At 42.2% G+C, this 12,530-nt stretch overlaps 1 pseudogene; it reads left to right on the top strand.

Annotated features, from left to right (window-relative positions):
- Positions 1–5,144: 5,144 nt before the first annotated feature.
- LOC101045030 (small ribosomal subunit protein mS38 pseudogene) lies at positions 5,145–5,856 on the top strand (annotated as a pseudogene).
- Positions 5,857–12,530: the final 6,674 nt, after the last annotated feature.

Raw genomic sequence — 12,530 nt, 5'->3', positions numbered from 1 at the left:
TTGAGGTCACCATCGGTCCTGCCACTTAAAAACTGAGATCCGGCCGGGCGCGGTGGCTCAAGCCTGTAATCCCAGCACTTTGGGAGGCCAAGGCGGGTGGATCACGAGGTCGAGAGATCGAGACCATCCTGGTCAACATGGTGAAACCCCGTCTCTACTAAAAATACAAAAAAAATTAGCTGGGCATGGTGGCACATGCCTGTAATTCCAGCTACTCAGGAGGCTGAGGCAGGAGAATTGCCTGAACCCAGGAGGCGGAGGTTGCGGTGAGCCGAGATCACGCCATTGCACTCCAGCCTGGGTAACAAGAGCGAAACTCCGTCTCAAAAAAAAAACAAAACAAAACAAAAAAAAAACTGAGATCTGGGCCAGGCGTGGTGCTCACGCCTGTAATCCCAGCACTTTGGGAGGCTGAGGCGGGTGGATCACGAGGTCTAGAGATCGAGACCATGCTGGTCAACATGGTGAAACCCCATCTCTACTAAAAATATAAAAAATTAGCTGGGCATGGTGGTGCACGCCTGTAGTCTCAGCTACTCAGGAGGCTGAGGCAGGAGAATTGCCTGAACCCAGGAGGCAGAGGTTGCGGTGAGCCAAGACCGTGCCATTGCACTCCAGCCTGGGTAACAAGAGCGAAATTCCATCTCAAAAAAAAAAAACAAAAAAAACAAAACAAACAAACAAAAAAAAACAAAAGCCAACTGAGATCCATGCTTTGGCTCTGGCCCCACGGTTTCTGCCTAGACTGTGTACACTTGCTCTTCTCTGCTACATCTCAAAATCCTGAATCGTTTGTCTGTAACGGGCTGAGAATTCCTCTTTTCTTATCATTATCCTACAGTACCCACCTGGAGTAAATTGCTTAATGTAGAAGTTCTGTGTGGAGGGCCTCTCGTTCTGGAGACAGAGTCCAGACTGCAGAGAGCTGCTCCAGAAGAAATACTGAGTGATTTTCACCGCCTCGTAGCTTGGCTGAGTGGGAGGGGAGAGCAGAAGAGACGCTGCTGAATCCAGCTGAGCTTACGGGAGGCAATCCTCCTATTCTCCCCTGGGGATCTTGGGTGGATACTGAGCAGGCTGTTATGCATCATGCTTATTTTATACTTAACAGTATATCTTGGAGATTGTGCAGTATGAGGGCATGTCAAACTGTCTCCTATTTTTGGAGATTACATATTATAATTTATTTAGCCATTTCCTTATTGAGAAACATCCAAACTTTTGCTCACAGACGCTGCTACATCAAATGTCCCCTCGCACAGGCCATTTCACCTGTGTGCCAATAAATCCTCAGAAACTTTCAGTTGGCACAATTAAGTAAAATGAAGAAAGAAAGATGCTATAGTATCCGTAGCAGAAAGGCCACAGGACCAGGAATTGGAAGACACGGGTTCAAGTCTCAGCTCTACTAATGTGTGAGATTTGGACCAAACAACTTTTCTGAAGCTCAATTTCCTCATAAGTAAAATGGAACTAGAGTCCCTTGCTTTGCTTTACTTATGAGGGTTTTATGACCATTAGATCATAAAACGTTTCCTCTTTCACTTCCTCCCTCCCTCCTTTTTTTCTCACCCAGTGTTCTTTCTACTATTCCACAACTTTAGGGAAATTCAATTTTTCATCTTCCAGAAACTACTCAGTAGCATCCCTGAAAGGAGCTCTGCTCTCTTCCTGGGGTCTCCGGTGTGGGATGGGCCCACGTGCTGTCTCTGTAGCTCTTATCAATTCTCAGTAGACCCAGAGGACTAGATTGCCTTGAGATGGGTCCAATATGCTCACCTGAGGATGGATGAAGGGGTCAGTTGATATCTGACAACATTTCAGCAGGCAACATTCCTTGCCCCAGAAATTCTAGCAGATCTTCTTGCACTTAAATAAATGTGATTATTATTATTATTATTTATTTTTTGAGATGAAGTCTCACTCTGTCGCCAGGCTGGAGTGCAGTGGTGTGATGTCGGCTCACAGAAACCTCTGCCTCCCAGGTTCCAGCAATTCTCCTGCCTCAGCCTCCTGAGTAGCTGGGACTTCAGGTGCTCACCACCATGCCCCGCTAGTTTTTGTATTTTTTGTAGAGACGGGGTTTCACCATGTTGGCAGGATGGTCTCGATCTCCTGACCTAGTGATCTGCCTGTCTCGGCCTCCCAAAGTGCTGGAATTACAGGTGCGAGCCACCGCACCTGGCCAAGAAATGTGATTATTTTTATTTCAAGGGTAATCATTGGAATTCCAATGAGGAACTTTCATACTATTGAAAAACTAATACAGGACATAATGACTCTGAGTTTATGGGTCACGGGGACAGGACTTGGGAAAAACTTTCAGTCTTTCTAAATTGGGGTGGCCCAAATCTCCCTGGCCTGCTTCATTTTGCTTACACTGGGAGAGAGTGACTTCAACTAAGGATTCAAAAGGACTGGAGCCCTCTTTGTGCACAACTCTCAGTTGGGAAGTCAATTCTTTTCTTTTTCTTTTTTTTTGAGAGGAACTCTTGTTCTGCCGCCCAGGCTACAGTGCAGTGGTGCAGTCTCGGCTCACCGCAACCTCCGCCTCCCAGGTTCAAGCAATTCTCCTGCCTCAGCCTCCTGAGTAGCTGGGACTACAGGTGTGAACCACCACACCTGGCTAATTTTTATATTTTCGGTAGAGATGGCATTTTACCATGTTGGCCAAGTTGGTCTCAAACTCCTGACCCTCAAGTGATCTGCCTCCCAAGGTGCTGGGATTACAGGTGTGAGCCCGCACTCCTGGCCTGGTAGTTACATTTCATAGTAGAGCCCTCATTCCACTTTATTTCATGATTAACTCCTTAAAGATTTGACTTAACAATGACAGAGCAGTTCTAGAAATTATTATGGAACTAGGTACTTTGCTAGCCAGTCAGTTGTATAAATGGGTAAGATGTATGGTAGTTCCCTGTAATCAGCAGGGGATATTTTCCAAGACCCCCAGTGGGTGCCTGAAACCACGGATAGTACCAAACACTATATATACTACGTTTTCCCAATCTGATAACTGAGCTGGCTGAGAGCATAGATAGCTTGGAGACACAAGACAAACATGAGTATTGTCCCTGGTGGGACAGAGTGGAACGGTGTGAGATTTCACATTACTCAGAAGGGTGTGTGTGAAAATTCCAGATATAAAAATATAAACATATCTGGAATTTTCACACACACCATTCTAAGTGGAAGTATTATTTGTATCTGGAAGTTTCCATGTAATATTTTTGGATTGTTGTTGACTATGAGTAACAAGCAGCAGAAAGTGAAACAATGGATAAGGAGATACTACTGTAGTTTCTTCCTGGAAACAATTTATTGTTCAGGGGAGGAGAAAGACAGACAGCTAGTTTTTGTTGTTTTTTCCCCAGAACAAATCCACTTAATTCTCACAACAAAACATTAAACTACTCCTGGTAGTCTGGGTGATGCTGCTAACTACTTGTTTCTTGAGTTTTCACATTCTAGAAAGGGTAATATACTGAACCTCCTTCCTTAGCAGCTAATATGAATTGTATAACCAATCATTTCCATGTTCATTCAGCATCACAATATGAATTACCAGGCACCAGAGATACAAATCCTTTCCCTTAAATATCTTCTAATTGTAAGGTAGAAATTGTAGCATCACAGACTTGTGAAAGACTGCATGTGGCTGGGCATGGTGGCTCACACCTATAATACCACCACATTGCGAGGCTGAGGTGGGCAGATCACCTGAGGTCAGGAGCTGGTGAAGAAGTGAAGACACAAGGCTGAGAAAAACCCAAGACCTGATCAACATGGAGAAACTCGTCTCTACTAAAAAATAGGAAATTAGCTGAGCGTGGTGGCGCGTGTCTGTAATCCCAGCTACTCGGGAGGCTGAGGCAAGAGAATCGCTTGAACCCAGGAGGCAGAGGTTGAGGTGAGCCGAGATTGTGCCATTACACTCTAGCCTGGGCAAAAAGTACAGCTTGGGCAACAAAAAATCCTGTATATTTTTCTGTATAGTATTGTGTCCCGTGTCAAGATCAACAAGGCTGCAAGGTTGGGAAATATTTTTCTTGTAAAGAAACGTTGCTTATAACGATATTTGTTTTGTTTAATGTTTGACCTAAGCTGTGATGATAACTCAGTTGGGTCATTCAGCTTTGAGAAAGCAAAGATCTCTTGTTGCTGTGTTTATCTTTTACCATTTGGGAAACTTTTCTAACAGGTTTGATCTGTCTGCAAAGTGATACATTGAGAAGGCAGAGCTATACAGTGACTAAAAACAGCTTGAACTAGTTTTTGACAAGTGGAGGAGCCCTAATGGTAAATACATGAATAAGGATCTTGTTTATTATAAAGAGGAATGTTTTGTTTGTTTAAGGAAGACAACATGTCTTTCTTTAAACTGCCACTTTAGTAAGGGGATTCGATTGCCATTTGGTAGGAACAAGAAGTAGCAGTGTTAATTCTCTTGTCACAGTTCTCTCTCACCAACATAATTAATATTGTAATAAGTGAAAAACCCCTTCGCAGACTTTTTAAAAAAGGCATAGTTGATGTTAGAAACCGAGTATCAACATCAACCTTAGTTTTGACTAAGTAGTGACTTAACTCACAATAATGTGACTGAATTGACAATAATAACGTAAACAGATACAGGCTAAATCTTGCAACCTTTGTGGAGGTACATAGAATCAGGAAAAACAGCATCCATATAATGAGGAAGTAGAATGATGCCTGGGGTTTTTGCTCTTGGAAGTCACAAATGAAGTCACAGAAAGATTAGGAATATCTCAAGATTTCCTGAACTCCAGCTCAGTGTATCCCCAATATCCACATACTTCAAATGATCACCACCCGATTATTTGAGCAGATATTTGGCTCTAGATAGACATGGAATTTTTATTGTCACGATTCATTTAAATGGTGTTGATTTTGGGTGGTGAACAAGCTGGGATCAGACCAGCTTGATAGTGCTTCAGGCAATGATGTCAGCAGTTGCGTGTTGAACAAATATATTAGAGATTCCTTTAATGCCAAGTTACACAATCAGAAAGACAACAGTCTCTTTCCATTTGCTTTTTACAAGGTTTGTGTAACTTCAGGGCAAAATCCAGAGCAAGTCCACTGGCAAACCTGGGGCAGGGAACTAGTGATTATTTTTTAACATGGCAGATAAATTAGACAAACGCTCCGGTCGTAAGTCCCTGAGCCCCGTAGTGGAACAACCCCGAGTCTGGGGCCGCCACTCACAGACCATACTCCGGGTGCGCCTGACTTCTCAGCTGCTCAAGGCTGTTTCCTGGGCAGGCTGCAGTCGGCCCTGGCCTGTCTCTGGAGTGCTGGGCAGCCATACCTGCAGGCCCCCTTACAGCACACAGCCAGCTGGCACAGGTAGGGCTGCCTCCCTCCCTGGCAAGGGGGCCCAGAGGAAGCTCGAGGAGATGCTGGTCCCATGTGCACCAGGCCCTTGGAGAGCTGCCTTACGGCCCGCTGCCTCCTGCCCAGACTGGATGCCGGGACTCCGGGGACTGCGGCTCCAGCCCAATGCTACGCGTGTCCGCCTAGCCCAGTGGGGGAAGGGGCCACGAAGGAGGATGAGAAGGCCTGGGACGCACCTCAGATGCAGCGCAAACACGTGTTGAAGACCCGCCGGCGGAAGATGAACCGCTGCAAGTACCGGAAGGGGCGGAGAGGCCGCGGTTCCCGCAGCGGAAGTTCCGGGAAGGACTCCGGAAATCAGATCACGTTGGAAAGAGACCCTGTCGCATGTGGCTGAAGGCAGGGCTGAAGCAACTCCTGAGGCTGGCAGACCCTCAAGGACTACCTGAGGGGCAGTTGGGTCTGGTGCCTCTCTTCCCACCCCATTGCTGCTGGTGAGCCATGGTAATAAATGCTATGGTAATTTTAACTCAGCTGTTAAAACAAAACAAAACAAAACAAAACAAAAACGCTGAGAAAAACTTCTAGCCCATTTCTCCAACCACCAGGAAGTGTGTGAGGTGAACAGCTGTAGGGCGCAGGCTGTAAGAAGTTTCATTCTCTGCAAGGGACTGGTTCCCACTGAAACCTGCCTTCCAGATTGCAATAATTCTCTATGAAGTGTGCCTTCAGCTGTATGCTATTTAGTGCTGTGTTAATTATAACTGGTAATAATAGCTGCCATCTATTGAGGGCTTTTTTTTTTTAACTTTTATTTTAGGTTTAGGGGTACAAGTGAAGGTTTGTTTCATAGGTAAACAGGGGTCATGGGGGTTTGTTGTACAGATTATTTCATCATCCAGGTATTAAGCCCAGTACCCATTAGTTAACTTTTCTGCTCATTTCCCTCCTCCTACCTTTCGCACTCAAGTAGACCCCAGTGTCTGTCATTTCCTTCTTTGTGTTCCTAAGTTCTTATTATTTAGCTCCCACTTATAACTGAGAACATGCTGGTATTTAGTTTTCTGTTCCTGCATTAGTTTGCTAAGGATAATAGCTTCCAGCTCCATTGATGTTTCCACAAAATACACGAGCTTATTCTTTTTAATGGCTGCATAGTATTCCATGGCGTATATGTACCACGTTTTCGTTTTCCAGTCTATCACTGATGCTCATTTAGGTTGATTCCATGTCTTTGATATTGTGAATAGTGCTGTAGTGAACATTCATGTGCATGTGTCTTTATGGTAGAATGATTTATATTCCTCTAGGTATGTGCCTAGTACATACCTGGGTCGAATGTCATTCCTGGGTCGAATAACAGTTCTATTAGCTCTTTGAGGGATCACCATACTGCTTATATACCAGGTCCTTATTTAGGGGCTTAACTATATTTGATTGTTCACCACTGTGGGGTCATCTTTTTAAAAAACACCTTTTAAAATGTCAAATATGACTTATAATCAGATCCAGAAATGGATTAAGTAGGGGGAGTAAGAAGAATAAACTTGAAAACAGGTACTCAGGTAAATACTTCTACATGACTTTTCATAGGAGCATTATTCACAACAGCCAAAAAGTGAAAACACCCCAATGTCCTTCAATGGATGAATTGATAAACAAATTTTGGTGTATCTATACAATAGAATATTATTTAACAGTAAAGAAAAGAAGTACTGATACATGCTACAACATGGGAGAACTTGGAAAACATTATACTGATTTAAAAAATGCAATACAGAAGGTCTCATATTGCATGTTTTTCTTTATTGCCAGTGGGCACATGGTTTTCTTTTGGGGCAATGAAAATATTTTAGAACACGAGAGAGGGTGTGGTTGAACAACATTGCGAATGTACCAAATGCCACTGAATTGCACACTTTAAAATTAATTGTGTGTTACATGAATTTTACCTCAATAATAACAAAGAAAGAATAAACCTAGAATAAAATAAAATCCTTCCTTCCTCCCTTCCTCCTTTCCTTCCTGTCCTTCCCTTCCTTTCCTTTCTCTCCTTTCTCTGTTTCTCTCTCTCTCTCTCTCTCTTTCTTCTTTCTTTCTTGACAGGGTCTCACTCTGTCTCCCAGGCTAGAGTGCAGTGGTGTGATCTTGGCTCATTGCGACCTCAGCCTTCTGGGCTCAAGCGATTCTCCCACATCAGCCTCCCTAGTAGTGGGTACTACAGGCTAATTTTTGTTTACATTGTAGAGACAGGGTTTTGTCATGTTGCCCAGGCTGGTCTGAAACTACTGGACTCGAGTGTTCCTCCCTTTTTGACCTCCAAAACTTCTGGGATTAAAGACATGAGCCGCTGCACCTGGCCCAGAAATGTTTATAATTTTTATTCACTGCTGTGCTTAAACAATGCCCTGCACAGGGCAGTGTGCAGTACATATGTGGTTAATGAATGTATGGATGAACATCAGTATTGACTCCTACTTTTTTTCGACATCAGGCATCATGGGTATTATATTAGTCAGGGTTCTCCAGGGAAACAGAACATATAAAGAGATTTATTATAAGGTATTGGCTCATGTGACTCTAGGGGCTGAGAAGACCTCAGATCTGCTATCTGCAAGCTGGAGACCAAGGAAAGCCAAAGGCATAATTCAAAGGCCTGAGGACCAGGAGCACTGCAAGCAGATCCATGCCCCAGCCCAACCAGGAAGACAGAGAGGGAATCCAGTCTTCCTCCACCCTTTCATTCTATTCAGGTCATCAATGGACTGGATGATGCCCACCCATCGCATTGGGGAGAATTACCTGCTTTACTCAGTCCACCAATTTAAATAATAATCTCTTCAGGAAACATCCTCACAGATGCATCCAGGAATAATGTCCAATCACCTATCTGGGCATTCTATGGCCAAGCCAAATTGATGTAAAAAATTAACCATCACAGATACCATAAAGACGTAGAATTTTCTAAAGAGGAGGTGCTTCTTAATCTTTTACTGCTAACTGGAAATGGATGATGCTGATTAGATAGTTTTGGAGTGAAACTAAAGACAATCTGGTTGGCAAGATGAGACAGGTAAACAAAAAGTTAAATGAGAGTGCAGGAAAATAACATGATGATATATTGCAAGAAAAAAACATCTGGGAATCATTAGATTTCATTTCTGATTCTGGCTCTTTTACTCAGGAGAGGGCCTCTGTGGGCCTCAATTTTCTCATTGGTAAATTTAGAAGGTGAGACCAGATGGTTTCTCTGACCCATTCTAAACTTTGCTTATTATGTACATGTGTTTGGCAAAGGACAAGAACTCTATGCATTTAAATAAATAGAAAATCGTCCTAGGTCAGGTCAGTTAACCCTTCCTCCACCCTGATCATGTGATAGGTCAAAAGAAGAAGAAAGCCGAGAAAATTTCCAAACACGAAATTCTGTTGCTTAGTATAATTTTGTGAAATGTGGGTGAGAATGAATCCTAAGATATATCCCAAGCTTTTTGAGAAAACAATTCTTATTTACGAAAGTGGTGAGTACATGAAATTCAACTTATTGATGTTAACTTTTTTTTTTTTTTTTTTTGGAGATGGAGTCTTGCTCTGCTCTGCCACCCAGGCTGCAGTGCAGTGGCGTGATCTTGGCTCACTGCAACCTATCCCTCCAGGGGATAGATATCCCTCCTGCCTCAGGCTCCTGAGTAGCTGGGATTACAGGAATGTGTCAACACACTGGGCTAATTTTTGTATTTTTAGTAGAGATGGGGTTTCACCATGTTAGCTAGGCTGGTCTCAAACTCCTGACCTCAAATGATCTGTCCACCTTGGCCTCCCAAAGTGCTGGGATTACAGGTGTGAGCCACCGCACCTGGCTTGATGTAAACTTTTGGAAACACTTAATCACTTAATACTATATTAAAAAACAGTTCTGAGGGATCGTAAGTGCATCATTAAGCCTACACATCAGTGAAAAGTCCAATTTTAATGATTTCTCCAACTGGAGTTCTAAAGAAAGATTTGTTTCTAAAGATGAGTAAGGCATTTGCAAACTCTACATAAACACAAACACAGAACTGAAGTCCAAGCAGGAACTCTGCCCTTTGTCTGGAGTTTGAAATGAAGCAACAGCAGCATCATGCTAACAAAGATCAAGGTTCAGCTGGCTTCTTAAAGAAGCTGGTGGAATTTAAGACACCTGACATGTTTGCTGAAGTCTTTGAAATGCGATGGTAGGATTTGGCAGGTCTGTTTATTTGCAGTGTTAGTGTAGAAGCAGAAAAGGGAGCTACAATACAGAAAAGCAAAACACAATAAACTTGCAAAGAAAAAATCAACTGGGTCAGCACTATGAAGACATTTAAGGCAGAAAGGCAGAATAAAAATCTATTTAATGATCTTTCCCTCTGAGCACTATGAAAAAGAAATAATCTTTCCAAAGTAAAATAATTTAAATTCAATTCAACAAACATTTACTGAGTGTACAGTCTGGGACATGTACTATTTTTCAGTGAAAACAAAAATAGGGTTGCCTTTTTAAAAACGTGTAAGAGTTACTGTATAAATGTGACCAACATATGAATAATGTCTTCCTCTTAGTTTTTTCTCCTTTTGGGGAAAATTTCTGCCTTATTCTCGTAGAGAATATAATATTCCTTCCACTTTCTGTATTCTTCTGAAATGTGCATGATTATTTTTCTCCATTCTTTTTTTTTGTGTTGCTTAATAATATTTACAATTATTTATATTCTTTACATATAAAAATATCATTTACAAATATATACACATTTGTGAATTATATATACATGTATTTATATATATATATAATTTTCCCCTGTCTCCTTGGTACTAATATTTACTTCCTACTTCCTCCCACCCTCTACCTAGATGACCTGTGGCTGAATATTGTATATCGTTCTTCACTTAGATCAAATAAACAGAATTGAGAGTGAGAGCTGGGTTATAATCTTTGCAATTATTGTTCTGTGTGCAAATTAGTTAAATTCTCTAGGCCTTTTTTTTTTTTTTTTCTATAAAATTTACAGGGAGTAAAATGTGAAAAAAAATAACCTTCTAGATTCATTACTGGAACCCTTGGTTGAGTTTGTAATTCAGACATGTCAGGAAGAATGATGGCATATGGCACAGATGGCTGATCGGTGGTAAGTCTATTAAGTTGACCTATGTTAGCATATATGGAATGTTTATTTAGTTGCTAGGTGGACATGCATGATATAGCTGCTGAGGCTGGGTGTGGTAGCTCGCATCTGTAATTCCAGCACTCTGGGAGGCCGAGGTGGGCAAATCACTCAAGGTCAGAAATTTGAGACCAGCCTGGCCAACATGGCAAAACCCTGTCTCTACTAAAAATACAAAAATTAGCCAGGTATGGTGGCACATGCCTATATCCCCAGCTACTCAGGAGGCTGAGGCAGGAGAATCACTTGAACCCAGGAGGAGGAGGTTGCAGTGAGCTGAGATTGAGCCATAGTACTCCAGCCTGGGCAACAGAACAACAGAGACGAATATGGTTTGGCTATGTGTCCCCACCCAAACCTCAGCTCACAGCTCCTATAATTTCCACTGGGTCATGGAAGGGACCTGTGGGAGATGATTGAATCATGGGATTGGGTCTTTCCCATGCTATTCTCATGATAGTGAATGGGTCTCACATGATCTGATGGTTTTAAAAATGGGAGTTTTGGCCAGGCATGGGTGGCTTACATCTGTGATCCCAGCACTTTGGGAGGCTGAGGCTGGTGGATCACCTGAGGTCGGGAGTTCAAGACCAGCATGGCTAACATGGTGAAACCCTGTTCTACTAAAAATACAAAAATTTAGCCAGGTGAGGTGGCACACACCTGCAATCCCAGCTACTTGGGAGGCTGAGGCAGGAGAATTGCTTGAACCCTGGAGGCCGAGGTTACAGTGAGCTAAGATCATGCCATTGCACTCCAGCTTGGGCAACAAGAGCGAAACTCTGTATCAAAGAAAAACAAAAAAACCTGTTGAGTTTCTCTGCACAGGATCTCTTTTTTTTGCCTGCTATCCATGTAAGATGTGACTTGCTCTTCCTTGCCTTCCACCATGATTGTGAGGGTTCCAGCCATGTGGGACTGTAAGTCCAATAAATCTTCTTTTGTAAACTGTCCAGTCTTGGGTATGTCTTCATCAGCAATGTGAAAATGGACTAATACAGAGACTCTGCCTCAAAAAAAAAAAAAAAAAAAAAAGATATAACTGCTAAATTGTAAAAGGGATCTTGAATTAATAATAAGTCTGAGATAGCCTAAGATAAAATATTTAACTGGGAAGTATTTTTATATCTTATCAAGTAATAAGGCATTAAAGATGCCTACCTGCTAGGTTGACTGTTCCCTAACAATCAACTGATGAATTGGATTAATCCAGAAGACTCCGGCACATCTACTGGGAGATTGTTAAAGAGGATGCCTGCTACTAGGGATTGAATTAAAAACCAAATTATACTTGTAAGGATAGGATTAGTATTCCATGTTTTGTAATCAGTATGACTTCTGAAACGAAACTGCCCCAAACATCATTGAAAGATCCGAGAACAGTAGAGTGTCACCTGGATGACACCAAACACAAATCCAGACCGCTTAGAATATAAGAAACTGAAAGAAAAACAAACAAACAAAAACCCCCAAACATAACATCCTTAATCGAGGTCGTGTTTGTTCTAATCATGCTCATTTGAGAAGCTTGTAAATGAAAAGACAAGAGGCTTCCTACTAGACGCTATTGTGGTTGAATTGAGAAGCTGAGTGGTGACAAGGAACACTCAATTGCTATATAAGAGTAATACACAGATTGGGGTAAAACAACCAGAATTAGGGTGGTTCCTCAGGAAAGGTGTCAGATTACCTCTGAGTAAAACCGTTTCCCAGGAGAACTTTAAATCCGTTTATGTGGAAAATCTGGTTACTTAAGCAGTCTATACCTACTAGCGCCAGCTCTTCTAGGAGATGAAGTGTCTTCAACACTAAAGAATTTTACTCATTATTTACCTAAATAAATCTTACCCAGATGGAGGAAAAATTAATTTACTTCACCTAGAATTTTACTACTCTGAGATCAAGGATGGGTGCCCCATCCAAAGATGCCTTTGGCTAAATGCTCATGTGTGTCTGTGTAAAAGGCACCATAAATAGGCTTTTTCATAT

This window comes from Saimiri boliviensis, chromosome 1 (genome assembly GCF_048565385.1).
Source record: "Saimiri boliviensis isolate mSaiBol1 chromosome 1, mSaiBol1.pri, whole genome shotgun sequence".
Classification (NCBI taxonomy): domain Eukaryota; kingdom Metazoa; phylum Chordata; class Mammalia; order Primates; family Cebidae; genus Saimiri; species Saimiri boliviensis.
Note: the sequence above shows the minus strand (reverse complement) of the source record. Positions and strands in the feature narration are given on the sequence as shown.